This window comes from Papaver somniferum, unplaced genomic scaffold (genome assembly GCF_003573695.1).
Source record: "Papaver somniferum cultivar HN1 unplaced genomic scaffold, ASM357369v1 unplaced-scaffold_21, whole genome shotgun sequence".
NCBI lineage: Eukaryota > Viridiplantae > Streptophyta > Magnoliopsida > Ranunculales > Papaveraceae > Papaver > Papaver somniferum.
The window spans coordinates 471,451-489,460 of NW_020631041.1; the positions used below are offsets into that span (position 1 = coordinate 471,451).

The following is an 18,010-nucleotide window of genomic DNA, read 5'->3' on the forward strand; positions in this document are numbered from 1 at the left end:
ATAGTTAGGACCAAAATATTCTGATCCCATTATTCATGGACATCCTTAATATGACCCCCAAATATGTTCATTATTCCACAAAAACCAAGATGAACTGTCTCACCACATCAATTGTTCTTAAGTTTACTGCCAATTTGAAATTAAAAGTCTACAATGTTTGTACTTAAGATGAAACTTGAAAATAGAGTATATATCTCAACCTTGGCTTAGGCGGTACCTCCATAGCGGCACACATTTTGTTGACCTGCGTAAAAATAAGGCTGAAACAATTCAATCTACAAAGAAGATGCAAGGGTTTGTACTCAAGTAAGCAAGATATTAAGAAATAATATGACCAACATATAAATATAAAGAAATCAAAGATTGTACCAATTAAAGACTACAAATATAGCGAAAACTGAACTTTTACCTAAAATTAGAATGCAGTGGAAAACCAAGCTCGAGTTACTCAATATATGGAAACGTAACTATGTGATGAAATATACAAAAATCAGTAATACCGCTCGAATATACTCTTAATTCTATCTTAATTATCAAATCAAACAGTAAGCATGGTTTATTTGAGTGAAAAATCTTACTATACAGTCTATGTCAAAAGCTCCAGTAGTACAATGAGCTACCAACATATTGAAATGTGAACAAAAAAGAATTATTTTAAACAAACCTAAAACTGAAAAGGCCATGTCCCGGCTAAATTATCCTTAATCACCTGGTGGTTCAACTATTTTCTTATCCCCTTTTGCAAGAAAATGGACTTGGATACAGAGCATAAAGCCATACTTCGTCATACGCCGAAAAGCCAAGTAAATCAATTGTATTCATTACACCTTTGGTTATGCACTAAAATACAAAGCTGATTCATGAATATCATAACGACAAACATAATCGACAAAAATAGTTACATATATAGGTGAGAGACTTACTGTCACTCAAAGGCGTATTATCAACCATATCAACATAATCCTGAAACCATTGGCATCTACTATATCACTTATATGAATATACTCCAGAGCGGAATGGCATAAATGTATAGGGTTTTGGTGCAACCTGCAAAATCAATAGAAACCTCATTGTTATTTGTTATTTGTGGTGTGACTGATGTCTGATTACATCACTATTTCATGAAAACTCAAAGCCTCAAACATATAAAACCTAATCATTCTAATCAGTTGGATGATTACTTCCACTAAATTGGGATCAAGATGGCGACTATAAGCATCAAAATTATTTTCTCCTTAATTCATCATCTTTACTGCATCATATACAAATTATAATCCAATAGAAATAAATTCATCCCTCCGTCAGTACATTTAAATTATATTTCATTTAAAGTCATTTCCCAAGGATGACCGAGAATACAAAGAAACGAAAAGGAAACAATCTCATTAAAGATATGAAATCAGGCATTCAAAATAACAGAACATGATCTCTCAGTCACGGTGGTTATACTGCCAGCCAAATCTCAAATCATCAATCAAAGATGCATCCAAGAGTATATAATCCTAACAATGATATTGTCACTTCGTATCCATCTTGAAAATAACTTTGATGACGATAGTTGTGAATAACGACTGTTATAACATTATAGAAGAATTTTTAAATGATTGAAATGTAGAGTTGAGATTACGTGACCAACTACGGATATAAGCATATATAGTGTGTTCGCACATTAATGTATAAATCCATGTGCCGGAAACCAAGTATGTGCATAGGTGTGCATACGGTATAGGTGAAGGAGACAGGTTTGGTACGCGTACCAGCGGAAGTTTTCGAACCAAAAATTTCTTCTGAGTTTGTAAACTCGCAAACTAGTAGTCACCTTAGGTACGCATACCCATACGCGTACCCACGGAAGTTTTCGACTGAAAATTTCTGCTGAGTTTCTAAACTCAATTCTGGTAGCTATTGGTACACGTACCCGTACACTACCCAAGCTGGTTATATTTCTCAAAACGGAAGTTCATGAACTTAAACAATAAATCAATAAGGAAAGCAATGTTTGCAAACAATGGCTATATTGTTCATTAATTGATTCAAGTGAATCAATCCGATTTTGTTGCAATTGTTCTATGTATAAAAATCTAAGCAATTTAACAACTCTTGAACTAGTTCTTTTGAAGTCATTGGAACTAGTTATGAAGAAGATGAATACGGTTAATATGAAAGTGTTCATATGGCTAACCATTGGTTAACTGTTTGTGAACCAACTAAGTGTACACATTTAGGTACGGTTACTCAAACCTAAATGAAATACATTTCCTTTGTGTGTGTGAAGCTAAGTTTCGATCTAATGGTTGAAAGATTTTAGCTTAGTTAAATCAGGTTTTTCATCTAACGGTGAATATTGAATGCTTTGTTACCAAGGTAACTTAGATTGCAAACCTTGATTTGAAAACTATATAAAGGAGAAATCTAGCAACTGAAAAAATTAATAACCACACCTCATGTGTAATACTAGTTGGTTTTGCTAGAGTCTGTTCTCCTTTAACCTTAGGTTTCTTCTCGAGACCCTGTAGGTTAACGACTGAAAGACTTCACGGGAATTGTAAAGCCAGACGAAACTACTTCTCTTGTAGTTGAGCGATCTGATCTTGCCATTTTCTATCGTACGAGTTCAATTGTAAGATTGGCTTGAGATTATATCTCCGATAGGGCAAGATAAAAATAAATCACAAACATCTTCGTCTCATCGTTTGTGATTCCGAAATATCTAGTTTCGCTACCATACAATTTAGATTATTGTGAGGTGATTGATAATTCTAGGCTGTTCTTCAGGAATATAAGTCCGGGTTATTGATTGGTTCATGTTCACCTTGATTTTATCAAAAGACGGAACAAAACTCTTAGGTTTATCTGTGGGAGACAGATTTATCTATATCGTACACTTTTCTGTGTGATACAGATTTGTTTATTAAAGTCTTCGACTTTGGGTCGTATCAACTCTTGGTTGTGGGTGAGATCAGCTAAGGGAATCAAGTGTGTAGTATATTGCTGGGATCAGAGACGTAAGGAGCGCAACTGTACCTTGAATCAGTATGAGATTTATTGGGTTTCAACAACAGTCCAGACCGAAGTTAGTTTGTAGTAGGCTAGTGTGTGTAGCGGCTTAATACAGTGTGGTGTTCAATCTGGAATAGGTCCCGGGGTTTTCCTGCATTTGCGGTTTCCTCGTTAACAAAATTTCTGGTGTCTGTGTTATTTCTATTCTGCATTATATTTTGTTATATAATTGAAATATCACAGGTTGTGCGTTAAGATCAATCAATTAGAATATCCAACCTTTGGTTGTTGATTTATATTGATTGACACTTGGATATTGGTCTTTGGTACCATCCAATTTATCTCTCTAGTATTTGATAAAGACTCGCAGATTTCTATTTGCTTGAGTATAGATAATCGAGAGATCGAGATATTTAACTCTTTGATATGCTTTTATCTAGATTGAGTCTGACTGTCTAGTTGATTCTCTAGAAAGTATATTGGAGTTAGTCCATACAGATTGTTAATCGAAATATTGGGTGAGGTTGTTAGACCCCCGCTTTTTCAGTTGGTATCAGAGCAAGGCAAACACGTTTAAGACCTCAAAAGTCTGTGTTTTTTGCGATCTGACTCTATGGACAGTAGTGATAACTCTGCCTTCGCAAAACCAGATCAGGATCCTCTTGATGATGATAAGAGTTCTGAGATCTCCAAGAAATCTATCATAACTTCCCCTCTGTGAGAAACCGATGTTAACTGCGAAAATCACCTAGATGAACAACTGGATGAACTTTCATATGAAAGTGACTCGGACGAGGGACCAAGTATTGATGAAGAAGTCTCACAGTATATTATACTCTTTGACGATATCATAGAAAAAAAGGGATCAACTTCCTACTTGGCAGAATATATGTTTCCTCTCTGTCGTGAAAACCGGAAACTAAAAAAACTCTTTAAGGGATACGATGGTGGTTATAAACTTTTACAATCCATCCTTAAAGATCGTGATGAAGAAGTTCATTCAAAGGTTGCTGAATGTGAAAAACTTCAGAAGAGTTTCTGTGTGCTGAGAGAAAAACTTGCTGAATCTGAGGCAAAGTATGACTCTCAACAGATCTACTATAATGACAGAGAATGTTTTTTCTTGCCAAAGAAAAACAATTGAAGAATAATCTATCTACAACTATCAACAAGGTAAAATCACTAGAAGAGAATCTGAAAAGATTTAACACTAGCTTTACAAAATTATCTTCCATGTTAGGATCATGTAAAGAACATCGTGATACACGTGTTCTGGGATATAAAGGAATAGACGGTCCAAGCACTGGAAAAATCAATTTTGTATGTGCTAGTGATAACTCGCTAAGTGAAAATTCACCTACTATAGATGATGTTTCTGTTAAGAAAGATTGTCATACTTCAAAGATAGGGCATAGGAGAACCGTTAAAAACGTTACCTTTAACTGCTAATATTGTGGAAATAAAGGTCATGTTAAACGGAAATGCCGTTTTCGGATAAGGAATGAAAAACTTCATAACATTCTTATATGGATGTCAAACGAAGTAATCAAGCCTGTTTCTCTCCATGGTGAGAACATTTGTGCCCCAAATCCGAAAGAGCATGGTGATAAGTCCTCTCTTAGTTATATGTATGATACTAACCCTTTCTACAAGTATAGAGGAAAGAAAGTCATATGGACAACTAAGTCGGCTGACGTTGCAGTAAAGAAAAAAGACGCCAAAGGAAGAAGGATGGTTCAATGAAGGAAGGAATATCATCCATTGGCAAGGATAAAACTGTTTCTAAAATATCGGGCTCTGAATATCTGCACATCAATAATCATGCATCTGATCTAAGGACCACTATAAACAATCTCAGGCGGAAAATCAAAAAATTGAGGAAGAAAACATCTCCAGGTATGTCTTTTCCTCCTTGTGATAGTTCTTTTGAAAGTATTCCTTCTACTCCTTCTTGTATCCCAGAGAAGGAAAACGATGATGAGCTACATGCTCAGATTACAACCTAACCAGTTTTTTAATTGCGCATTCTCATTCCATCCTTAGGAGAATGCGCATAGAGTTCAAGATATAACTTGTCTTGACGAAAAATGGTTGTTGTAATACTCGTTTGATCCTTTAGAAATGATTCTTTCTTTGTAGAATTCTTATATGGTGTTCCTTTCATAATAAAGCATAGTTGATCAATCTAAACTCTTGAGAAAACCATGCTTTGTTAAAAACACTGATTGTTCAGTGCTCCTTCCTTGCTTTAAAATCCTGTGACAAAGCCTTTTGAAATAAGGCTCCTTCGTTTACACGGTTCAGAACCTGGTTCATAACCGTAAGCGTTTGCATACCTGGCCCATTACCGATTCTTAAATGAGGAACCCTAGGGTTTCACTATATGTGTCCTATACATGCATATATATATCATGAAGTTCTTCTTGGTATATACTCGCTCGGTAACGGAAATAGCCTCTTGTGAGATAATGGTGGAAACTATGGATGGATGCAAAAAGGAAGTTGAGGATGAAGGAATCAACATTCCTGAGTTTTATGAGAACCGTGTTCTTATAAATTGCTATCATGCAATTGATCATGTAAACAAGCAACTTGTCCAGATGTCACAACAACTGGTTGGAAACCTTCTCCAAGATTTCGAGGTTGTACGTGAACAATTCGTGATTGCCTTTAAGAATCTCGAGTTTGTGAAGATCAAAATAAAGGAAGCCAATGAGGAACTTGAAAGTGTTTGAGCTTTGATTGCCCGTCTGGGATAGATTCTTTTTGTCTAAGAAACTTCTTAAAAGAATTTTTATTCTTGTTTTTGTTTAAGAAGGATAACTAGGGTTTGGAATAGCCATTATTGTGAGTACACATAGCTATGTCCAGCGTTTTCATCTTACAATGTTTTTATATTTATTTATTTAAATTCTAAAGTGATTTGGAAGATGATTGTTTGCAGTATTAATATTTATGGTTTCATGTATTGTAATATGTTATGGGATATGTATGTTTGCGTTCGTGAACTATTATTGTCCCATACGATGTCAAAAGTTATCTCTTTCATATGTCAATATGCGAGTATTGATAAAAGATCGATGAACTTTTGACAAACAAAAGTTCAGCCTATTATGTCAATTCTTTGATGGAAGATAGGTTAAAATCTTTTGTTTACAAAGATTATGTCTATTATATGTCGTTATGCAAATATTGATGAAGATAGAATGAATCTTTGTATATTCCGCGGTATTGATCTTCCCTGATCCATATTTTATGTATATACTATGCGGCTCCATAAGTCTTCTTATGTGACCATTTCCAACTAAACAAATCATGAATTCGTTTGTGATTAATTTAGTTGTGTATTCCGATTAAATTAATCATGGATTATCTTGTGATTAGTTTAATTGAGAATTTTTGGATACAAAATCATTTCCTTATGGTTTTTGGTGTCCAAAGAAATCCTTTTTTTCTTGCAAAAGTAAGGTCGCTCTTGTTTTTCTCTCGGGGATGCCATCAAATGGGGGAGAGTTCTTTTGAACTTGCTCTTAATTTCCATATCTTTGTGGGGAGTGTGGCTGTGGAATATTTTAGGGGTTATCTTGTATCTTTATAAACTCCTTGATGAATGTATTTATCTTCGGCTATATGATTGCATCTAAACAAAGTTGATATATACTTTTTTTTGGTCTTGAAACATCTCCGTGGAAATTTTATTAGGATCCCGTTTTCGTACCTTTGCAAATTTTATTGACAAAAAGAGGGAGAATTAATATGTAGTTCACACTACAAATACATATGGTTTACGTGTTTTACGATCATTATGTAAGGGAGGGGGGTTTCATGTTGAGATGAAAGTATTGACTAAGGGGGAGTGATACATATCACCATAGTATTGTTGTCGAAGTTGTGATATAAGAACTTTGATACTGTATAATAATACTATGACACTGTATAACAATGATCGAGAGCTTTTGTTTTCTCATTGTTATGGCTACGAATCTTCAACAACTATGATGTTGAATTGAACATCTATGGAATCATTGGAGTACTTGGAAAAGACGAAGTTTTCAAGTAATGCTGAAGCACCAAGGAGATCAAGCATGTGGACGAGAAGCCACAAAGTTTTATTTATTTTGTAATCCATATGTATTGGTAGTTTTGCCACTAAAATTGAAAAATGGGGAGATTGTTAGAGCACTGCTCGGTCGAACTCGCATGCGTTTCTATCTCAAGCATATTTGTCAAGTGTAGTTGTCAAAACTATATGTCTTGATTTCTAGACTACTTATAGTTAAATCTCGGACTAAGACAGTTAAGTGTAGTTGAGCTCCAGACTCCACGAAGATCCTCTTACGAATACGAAGAACTACTCAAGGAACCAGTGGAACTTCATCCGACTAAAAAGGTATGTGGAGACTTGAATTTATCTATCACTCAAAAGTCTACCTCTCTATCTCATATTCTTGAGACAAAGTCGTATAAGTATGATAGTTTTCATACATACACATTTGTTATTTCGAGCCGAGTTTACTCGCCTATCTTTTTCTCGAAATATGTGTTCGTAAGCTTTCGCTTTAACCACTTTTCATATTAACCCGTGATGAAAGTCATGATGACGTTTCACTCTTGAAAATAGCTTTGATGACGATAGTTGTGAATAACGACAGTTATAATATTATAGAAGTATGTTTCAATGATTGAAATGTAGAGTTGAGATTACGTAACCAACTATGGATATAAGCATATATAATGTGATTGCACATTAGTGTATAAATCCATGTGCCGGAAACCAAGTATGTGCATATGTGTGCATACGCTATTGGTGAAGGAGACGGGTTGGGCACGCGTACAAGCGGAAGTTTTCGAACCAAAATTTTATGCTGAGTTTGTAAACTTGCAAACTGTAAACCAGTCACCTTAGGTACGCGTACACACGAAAGTTTTCGACCGGAAATTTCTGCTGAGTTTCTAAACTCAATTCCAGTAGCTATGGTACACGTACCCTTATGCGTACCCAAGCTGGTTATATTTCTCAAATCAGAAGTTCATGAACTTAAACAATAAATCAATGATGCAATCTTTGGAAACCGTGGCTATTTGTTCATGAATTGATTCAATTGAATCAAACCGATTTTTTTTCAATTGTGTCTATATATAAAGATCTAAGCAATTGAACAACTCTTGAACTAGTTCTTTTGAAGTCATTGGAACTAGTTGTGAAGAAGATGAATACGGTTAATATGAAAGTGCTCATATGGCTAACCATTGGTTAACTATTTGTGAACCAACTAAGTGTACACGTTTAGGTATGGTTACTCAAACCTAAATGAAATACATTTCATTTGTGTGTGACAAGCTAAGTTTTGATCTAACGGTTGAAAGATATTAGCTTGATTAGATCAGGTTTTCCATTTAACGGTGAATATTGAATGATTTGTTACCAAGGTAACTTAGATTGAATATTGAATGATTTGTTACCAAGGTAACTTAGATTGTAAACCCTGATTTGAAAACTATATAAGGAGACATCTAGCAACTGGAAAAACTAATACCCACACCTCATGTGTGATACTAGTTGGTTTTGCTAGAGTCAGTTCTCCTTTAACCTTAGGTTTCTTCTCGAGACCTGTAGGTTAACGACTGAAAGAATTCATTGGGATTGTGAAGCTAGACGAAACTACTTTTCTTGTAGTTGAGCGATCTGATATCTTTCCATTTTCTATCGTACGAGTTCAATTGTAAGATTGGCTTGATATTATATCTCCGATATGGCAAGATAAAAAGAAATCACAAATATCTTCGTCTCAGCGTTTGGGATTCCGCAATATCTAGTTTCTCTACCATACGGTTTAAATTATTGTGAGGTGATTGATAATTCTAGGATGTTCTTTGGGAATATAAGTCCGGGTTATCAATTGGTTCATGTTCACCTTGACTTTATCAAAAGACGAAACAAAACTCTTAGGTTTATCAATGGGAGACAAATTTATCTATATCGTTTTCTTTTCTGTGTGATACAGATTTGTTTATTAGAGTCTTCGACTTTGGGTCGTATCAACTCTTGGTTGTGGGTGAGATCAGCTAAGGGAATCAAGTGCGTAGTATCCTGCTGGGGTCGGAGACGTAAAAGGAGCGAAATTGTACATTGAATCAGTGTGAGTTTGATTGGGGTTCAACTACAGTCCAGACCGAAGTTAGTTTTTAGTAGGCTAGTGTCTGTAGCGGCTTAATACAGTGTGGTGTTCAATATGGACTAGGTCTCGGGGTTTTTCTGCATTTGCGGTTTCCTCGTTAACAAAATTTCTGGTGTCTGTGTTATTTCTATTCCGTATTATATTTTGTTATATAATTGAAATATCACAGGTTGTGCGTTAAGATCAATGAATTAGAATATCTAACCTTTGGTTGTTGATTTAAATTGATTGACACTTGGATATTGGTCTTTGGTACCATCCAAGTTATCTCTCTAGTATTTGATAAAGACTCGCAGATTTCTATTTTCTTTAGTATAGATCAAATTGAGAGATCGAGATATTTAACTCTTTGATATACTTTTATCTAGATTGAGTCTTACTGTCTATTTGATTCTCTAGAAAGTATATTGGATTTAGTCCATATAGATTGCTAATCGAAATATTGGGTGAGGTTGTTAGACCCCGCTTTTTCATCTGTGACCTGATTCATCAGTGTATAAGTACCTCCACCCTCTCAGTGCTTCTTAATGGATCACCTTGTGATGAATTCCAGCCAAAAGAGGCATAAGACAAGGTTATCCTCTCTCACCTTATCTGTTTATTCTTGCAATGGAATTTCTTTCAAGACATCTTGTTGCAGTTCAGCAGAACAAAACTATACAAGGTATTAAAGTGGCTAGTAATGCATGAGAAATCAATCATTTGCTTTTTGCAGATGACTGCCTGATTTTCATTCAGGCAAATCTTTCTTATGTCAACAATCTTATTAATCTTTAATGATTTCATTATACAGTCAGGCCAAGTGCTAAATTTTGAGAAATATGCAGTGCACTTCAGCAAGCACACTAAGCCATAGGTTGTTGATGATCTTACTAACATTCTTGGAGTAAAATCCATGAGCTCAAAATAAAAATACTTGGGTTCTCCATTGCTACTAGGGAATTCCAAGCAAGAAGCTTTCAAGTCAATTCAAGAAAGCTTTGAATAAATATTATCAACTTATAATTCAATTATTCTTACACAGGCAGGAAGATCAACCATGATTAAATATGTTCTTAATGCAGTCCCTACTTATCAGATGGGTAATTTTAAGCTTCATAATCAACTCATCAACAAGCTAACTGCTATTGAGAAACATTTCTTTTGGGGAACAAAGAAAACAAAGGCTCTAATCCTCTAGTTTGGCTCAAGATGTGTAAGCCAAAAGATATTGGTGGACTTGCTTTCAGGGATTTAAAAAAGCTCAATCTGGCTATTTTCACAAAATTGGTACGGAGAATTTGTTCTGAATCCAACAACCTAATGGTGTAACTTCTCAGAAGCAAATATTTTAGAAATAGAGACATTCTTCATAGAAATATTGAAGTCAAGAACTGATCTTATACCTGGAATGGTATTATTAAAGGTTTGATTGTTGTTCAGCAGATTTACTTTATGGAAATTGGAACATCCCTCTTTTAGATCAATTATTATTAAAGGTTTGATTCAGATTTTATGAAGATGTTATTGAACTTATTATTCCTGGCACCGGTAATTGGAACATCCCTCTTTTAGATTAATTATTTGATTCTAATACTTCTTTTAGAATTCAGAAAATGTTTCTTGATGTAACTAAGGAAGGCGAGATGATTTGTATGCCTTCTAAAGATGGTAAGTTCTTCGTTAAGAGTGCTTACAATAAGCTCACTAATTGCAATAGAGAAGTAAATGTCAATGGCAGAATTATTGACTCTGGTGTATAGAAGACTCTTTGGAAAATTGGAACTGCTCACAGAGTTAAACTCTTTATCTTGAAGTGTATCAAAGAAATTAATCAGACAAGAGATAAACTGGCAGTCTACAATGCTAGGTAAGAAATACAATGTAGTTATTGTGGCACTGAACCTGAAACAATTGAATATCTATTACTGGAATGCAGACATTCCAGAGCTGTGTGGAGAGGAGTAAACATCAACGTTTATGCAGTAAGAAGTAACTACACAAGTGTTTAAGCGTGGGTTACAAGTTGGTTCTCTTTAGATAGTAGTTCAAATGAGCATTGGCTATACACCTTAATGATTGGTGCTTGGATCATCTGGAAGGACAAATGTGATTCTATTTTCCAGGGAGTATCCTTAAACCCTTATAAATCTGTGCACAAAATCAATTGTCATTTGAATTTTTATCTGAACGCTCATAATATTGCATCTGAAACCATACACTGCATTATATCACATTGGCAACCCCCTTTACCAGGCATTATTAAGATTAATGTGGATGCATCATTTGACTGTTCTACCAAGAAACTAGGCACTGGTCTAATTATCCATGATGAAACAGGGGCATGTGGAGGGATCAAAGGGATTTTCGCAAATGGACCATTAAGTCTAGAAGAGGGAGAATGTATGGCAATTTGTGAGGCACTAGCTTGGGCAAAGAAGAAATCATTCACTAGAATACATATAGAAACATATGCAAAACTTGTCATCCAATCTATCACAGGAACTATCTCTTTAATTTAGTGGGAGAACATGAATATCCTGAAAGAAATAAAACATTTATCTTCTTGGTTTAGCTTATGTAATTTTTATTTTATTAGTAGAGATGACAATCAGGTGGCAGATGAAGTTACTAAGTCAGTTAGAACTTCAGAATCAGATGTTGAACTTTATGATCATTTTAGTGCCAACAAGATAATGAATAAATTTTCTTTTTATCAAAAAAAAAAAAAAAAAAAATGATCGAAAATTTTGGTTCCGATGAAAATGCAATGGAATGATAAAATCGGCAGAGCATGCCCTTTTAGTTTTTAGATTTCCATGTTTTATGGAGGATTCAAGAGGAAGTATTAGTTTTATGTTAAAGGTGATTTAAATATTTGACTTCCGTTAGACACCCCTTGGCGTTCTAGTTAGTTTGAGGCTTTGAGCAGCCTCTAATTAGTCATGGAGGTTATAGCCACGGAAATCTGTTACCGGCATTACCTCTACCTGTTATCCCTCCACTACACTCAGCCTTATAGATGATCTAATGTGGTGTGGTCGCTTGTTCTCATGGCAAGAAAGCATCCAACACAAAAATGCCGCAGTTGGCATGGAGTTAAATGTTCAAAGATGATAAATTTTGAACGCTTATGATGTGGACTTTGAACCATCGAGGCATATTTGAGTTCCATGGTAGATTTTTATCTCTCAACAAAATAAAATTGCAGTCGGTTGCGTCTGCCGGGAGTCGAACCCGGGTCTATTGCTTGGAAGGCAATTATCCTAACCGTTGGACTACAAACGCTTGCTCTGTTTAATTTCAGCAGCTGCCACTCACTAACAAATTGGGCTACGGGTTTTGCACTTGCTTCACTTTCTTGAGCGGGTGGAGTTTGAATTGTCTGGTTGCTCTCGCATATCAGACAAAAGCTTGCCTTATTTTGCTGACACGGGCCAGCTGCTGTTGTTACCAATACTGAGCGATCATTCAGTAGACGCAAAACATTATAAAGCTTATCCTAAACCTCTTCATAGTTCATACACCCGACAGATGCACTCATACTTCTTACAAGTAAATTAATTCAAGAAAACATGCTTTAAACTGCAAATGGCTTTGCAAAAAAACCGACATTAGCACAGAGAGGAACTTATCGAACTGGTGTTAAATTAAGTATATTGCCCAAGCAACAAACTTGCAGTTCACAGAGAGACTTGAAACTGATCATTCTACACACCAATGAGTAATATCTGAAGACAAGGATAAGCAAAAGTATCCTTCTCTCACAGTCCCTCTCATGAGTCGAACTAGGAAAAACAGGGAAGAACTTATGTTTTGATTCAAACAAACTTAAACAGAAAAACAGGGGAGAAGTTAAGCTTTATCTGTCTTAGCAGCAGCCTGTCCACAAAGACGTCCAGTTCTCCTAGCAGCAATAAGACCAACCTTTTGTCCAGGAGGTGCATCATGACGAACATTACTGGCATGTCCAATATGCTGGTGGTTACCTCCTCCGTGAGGATGCAACTGGATTCAATAGCAACACCACGAACCTTGGGCCAGGAGTTTCTCTTCACTCTGCATTCGTGGTAAGCGTTTCCTGCTTTCAACATGGGCTTCTCAGTCCTGCAGCCTCCACCAGCAACTTGGCCAATCATAGCACGGTATCCACTTGGTATATTTTTTTTTGCTCCAGATGGAAGCTTAATTCTGAAAAACAAAAATTGGGGGTTCAGACAAAACAACCAAATAAAGGAGACTAACTCCCAACCCCGAAAAACATGGATTGCAAGAAGATCAGTGTTTAAATTAAGTTAGTGAAATACAATAGGTCAACTGAAAAGTTTATCAACGATTCTACCCAAGATTTTATAAGTGAACACTTTATACTCATTTCTTTTCAACTAATACAACAGTCGAGGAGCTAGATTCTCAACAAACTTTTCAACTCATGAGACAAATGTGGCTGCTCTTCTTATGTGCCAAAAGTGTTCGATGAAACATTGCATTTCATACATAGATTTGCTGCTGCAGTTTAAGGGGTCATAATGACAAAGGCTGCTTCCTTCATACCACAACAGCACTTTGTTTACTTCAGTAAGGGCAAAGGGATCTCAGTCAGAAGCCTTCTAAATATACAGTAATTTGTTACAAAGACAAGCTAATAAATCTCAGTAGCGAAAAAATGTAAGATTATTATTTTGTAATCCAAGCATAAGATGAAGCAAGAATGTCTAGGTGCTGTATATTAAAGATACCAGAAAAGCAAGATAAAAAACAATGAAAAGTCTCCTTTTGATCGCATCTTCTAATCACATTATGTGCAGCAGAAAGGAATACAACATCCCTCTGTTCCATAAGTATATTTCTCAACAATGTTCCACATAAAAGAACTTCCTAGTGTACACAAAGGCGTGGTCATCAAATTCTACCTAGTTACATTAGTACATAGGAAGACTCAGTGTAATGATATAACGCCAAGCAACCCATCACAAAAAAAATATCAACTTTCTAGTAACCTTTAATGTAACAGTTCCAAGACTTGCGTCGAACACATTCCTCCACACTTGAACATGTTAGTTCCCAAAAGGCATTATTAGAACTCGGCCAATTTCACACTAAGGACACCTTAAATACTTGATACATAAATCTCAATTAACTGATTTATTTGGTGTTTGAAATTACTTGACCATTAAATATTCTACCTGGTTAAATTACAATATGCACCAGACTCTTTGCAATAAGTGAAACAAGACTTGACGGACGAAAAATATCACGGGAGTCAAGTCAACTGCTAAAATCAATGAAAATGAGAAGAACGAGACTTACTGATGAGAGAAGTCATTATGGCAATCAGTGAGGGAAATTTAGCCAGCTAAAAACAAATTCGAAGGATGAGGCGAAATCAATAATACTTCATAGGTTTCATAAGAATACTCATCCACTATGTCATCACCATCACAAGCACTTTCCTAGAGCTTTTTCAGCTAAAATTGGATTTCCTTATGTCACTTGCTTCTTCTCGGCATCGCAATTTTGAGGCTATTACATGTCCATGTAATCATGCATCTCTGCAGAAAATAAAATTCATGATAATACATCTTCATGGAACAATTTCAAGAAGATACATATTAGTTTTCAGAAATTCTGTTCAATCTTAATCATCCATTATTAGAACCTAGAACACCACATCGGAAACGTTTAACATCTTTAGTAACCCTCATGATAATAATTCAAGACTTTAGTCAGACACATTCCTTCACACTTGAAAATATTAGTTCTGGAAAGTCACTGTTAAAACTCAGGCTAATCTCACACTAAGGACATGTTTTTATGTTAGTTTTTAAAAAGATCAAAGCAAAAAGATAGGAGGAGATTATCCCAGATAATCACTAAGATCGATTATGGAGAAATCAAATTTCTAGAAGTATATGGTTCAGTAAAACATAGAGCATTTAATCGGTTGTAAAGCCCACATCTATGTTTGTGCAAGAACAATTGCAATGTACTCATAATTGCAAAAGATGGAGGGTGGTAATCCATGTTATAGATGGTACCTTGGTACGGTTTCCACTTTGGGCGCCGATAGCTTCCACTTAGCTGTAAAGGTTCTCAAAATTCAAAATCAAAGTATACAATAGCGAGATTTAAAGAAATGCTGGTGGGTTATCCTCCTCAAAAATTTAAGAATCAACCAAAAGACTATATGGATATGCGAGTGTGAGCAACAACTTTCAGCTGTACTGTAGAGGTGACAAAATTGTACAGAGTAAGTCCACCATTTCCTAATGATTGTTTGTCAGTAACAGGATCAGATGTGACGGGAATACGCAGCCAATCACCCAAGCAAAGGAATGGAGGAAAAAAGAGAGCAATTTCGGGAAAAAAATCATGCCATCTAAAAATTGATCAAGGAGTAGAGGAGAAGAAGGAGCAGCAGAATGGCATGGAAAGAGGAGTAAGTAATTATATTCCTGATGAATTGATGATTGAAAGTATCCTGACCAGATTACCAGCCCGGACTCTAGCAATTTGTTCTTGCATCAATAAGTTATGGTACAATTCGATCTTTAATGATTCTAGATTTCCTGTGATTCACTACAATCAAAACAAAAATAAACCAATTCTAGTCTTTAATATGTTTAATGTAAGAAGATACGGCATACAAATGAATTACTTTTTCAGTTTATTAGGACGACAAAAGACAGATATCAGATTTCTCTCAGGTCAAAGAATCCAGGGTATATATGAATTTGTAGGTTTTTGTAATGGTTTAGCTTGTATGAAACTAGCCACTACACCTGGTGATACTTATGATTCAGTATGTATTCTTAACCCGATCAGGGGTGACTCACTTGTCCTCTCTTATTTACGACCTACTGGGGGATACATCTATGTGTGTCATGGTTTTGGTTTTGATTCATTATCCTCAGTAAGATATCATTCTGTGTCAATCTTGCCGGTTTGTTAGGAGCGAGTTTCTCAGCAGTTAGGGAGCTGGCTGCCTAGCTCCCGTTGCGAATCTTACTGAGGAGCACAGATTCGTGAATCTCAGGGAAATTCGTGAGGACTTTCACGAATCTGGTGACTAAAAGCCAAACCAATCAACACACAATCAGTTACTGACTAGGAGGGTCTCAACTCTCAACTAGTCTTAACTTTTCACAAGAGGCCCTGAGAGAAAGTAACTAGGATCATCCCTTCTGCTATTATTGCTTATAAGACAGATGCCACCATCAAACTTTTAAAAGTCCAAAGATCATTGCACCATCTACTCTTCAACCATTCTGGTTATTAACGGCTATGCCAAAGGTGGATCAGTAATTTTTGTCTTCATTGCCACAAACTTTAGACTAGTTTGTAATGCAAGCTGCAGTGAGTTTCCACATCACAAGTCCTATTACAGTTCAAACCTCAATTCCAGTGATGAGGACACTGAGGAGTGGACTGAACACATAAATGTTTTCATATAAAGTGAAAAAATTTGGATGACAACAAAGATTTAACAACTAAATAACTTAACAGAAAACAAAATTTTCTTTACTATTCTTCCAATTGTCATTTAGAAATACTAACATTAAGTTAGAAACCAGAAACAATGAAGTAAGATGAATAGAGTTGTAAAAACTTGAATAAAAATTTATTACCTGTTTGAAACTTACTCTTCCGATGCTGCCGAACATGTACCAGCAGCTGGTAATCAGCTTATCCGATGGTGGTCAGAGACTCAGAGGGTTACGAAATCCCTAATTCGGGTTCCGCTAATTCCAATTAATATCACCATTTTTGCCTTCCCCCCTCTCTCAACACAAAAACCCATTTTCCATTTATAACCCATCTATTAACTGGTGATGGCGGTGCTATAAGATAATAATGGTGGTGGTGGTGGTGTTATAATTAAAGATGAAAACGGTGGAAAACTGAAATTGGAAGCTACCGTCATGAGAGGTGGTGATTGTTTTGAAATCTGGTTTCGGATTTGTGTTCAGGTTTCTGTCATAACAGTAATGAAGAGAAAAGAGAAGGGGATTCGGTGGTGGTGGTGGTGTTGGTGCTGGTGGTGGTGTGTTGGGATCCTAGTCCCACATTGGTTAGATGGGGCTTAATTGATAGTTTATAAGTCAATGAGTTCCCTCATCTAGTCAATCGGTTTTAACTAGGGGTGAGCAACGGACGGACGGTTGCGGATTAGGGGTCACCCGTAACCAAACCGTCAAAGTTGCGGATTTGGAAATTCAAACCGTGACCGGCCCAATCATCCGCGGATTTGCCCTCTGCGGATCTGCGGATTTTGCGGGCCGGTTGCGGATTAACCGCGGATTTGATCACAAGAATCATCAAAAAAAAACTAAGTATAGAAACTAGAAAGTTACAAACTAGAGTACAGACGTTTTTTAACACAAAAGAGTTCTAATTCAGTAATTCAAAAGCAACAATAGACATAAGATAGTTAACAGCTAACACAAAAGAGTACTAATTCAAATGCAACAAGTCTGGTGCCAAGCAATATGAATCTCTGATGCCAAAAACTGAAAAAGAGACCTTGGATTCGAGTACTAGTTTATTCAATCCGTGATAGATATGTCTGGAATTTCCTGCAAGATTTCTGCCGCATCTGTAAAATGAGGAGTTATAGATAATCAGTAAACACTACAAGGCAGATATAAGGCAGCAATAAACAAGAAGAAACAAAAACCAATCAGCATTGGTTAGTAAAGACCATTTAAAAGGGCTGATCACAACTAGACCGCAGACCGCAGACCATCAAACCTAGGTTCTAGTTGATGACAAAATTCTAAGAAGCCTTCACGCTGTACAAACATAAAAGGTAATTCATCTTTGATGATCATTCTGGTGAGGGCTGCTCTGCA

The 18,010-nt window shown here is 36.0% G+C and overlaps 1 long non-coding RNA gene and 1 other non-coding gene across 2 annotated transcripts; both read right to left on the reverse strand.

The window, feature by feature from the left end:
* Positions 1-12,374: 12,374 nt before the first annotated feature.
* TRNAG-UCC lies at positions 12,375-12,446 on the reverse strand. The gene has a single exon. It is a non-coding gene; the product is annotated as a tRNA-Gly (tRNA).
* A 343-nt stretch (positions 12,447-12,789) lies between these two features.
* On the reverse strand, positions 12,790-17,210 carry LOC113339858. Its single transcript, XR_003355165.1, has 3 exons — positions 16,787-17,210; positions 14,469-14,710; positions 12,790-13,349 (listed from the first exon to the last, which is right to left on the reverse strand). It is a non-coding gene; the product is annotated as an uncharacterized LOC113339858 (long non-coding RNA).
* Positions 17,211-18,010: the final 800 nt, after the last annotated feature.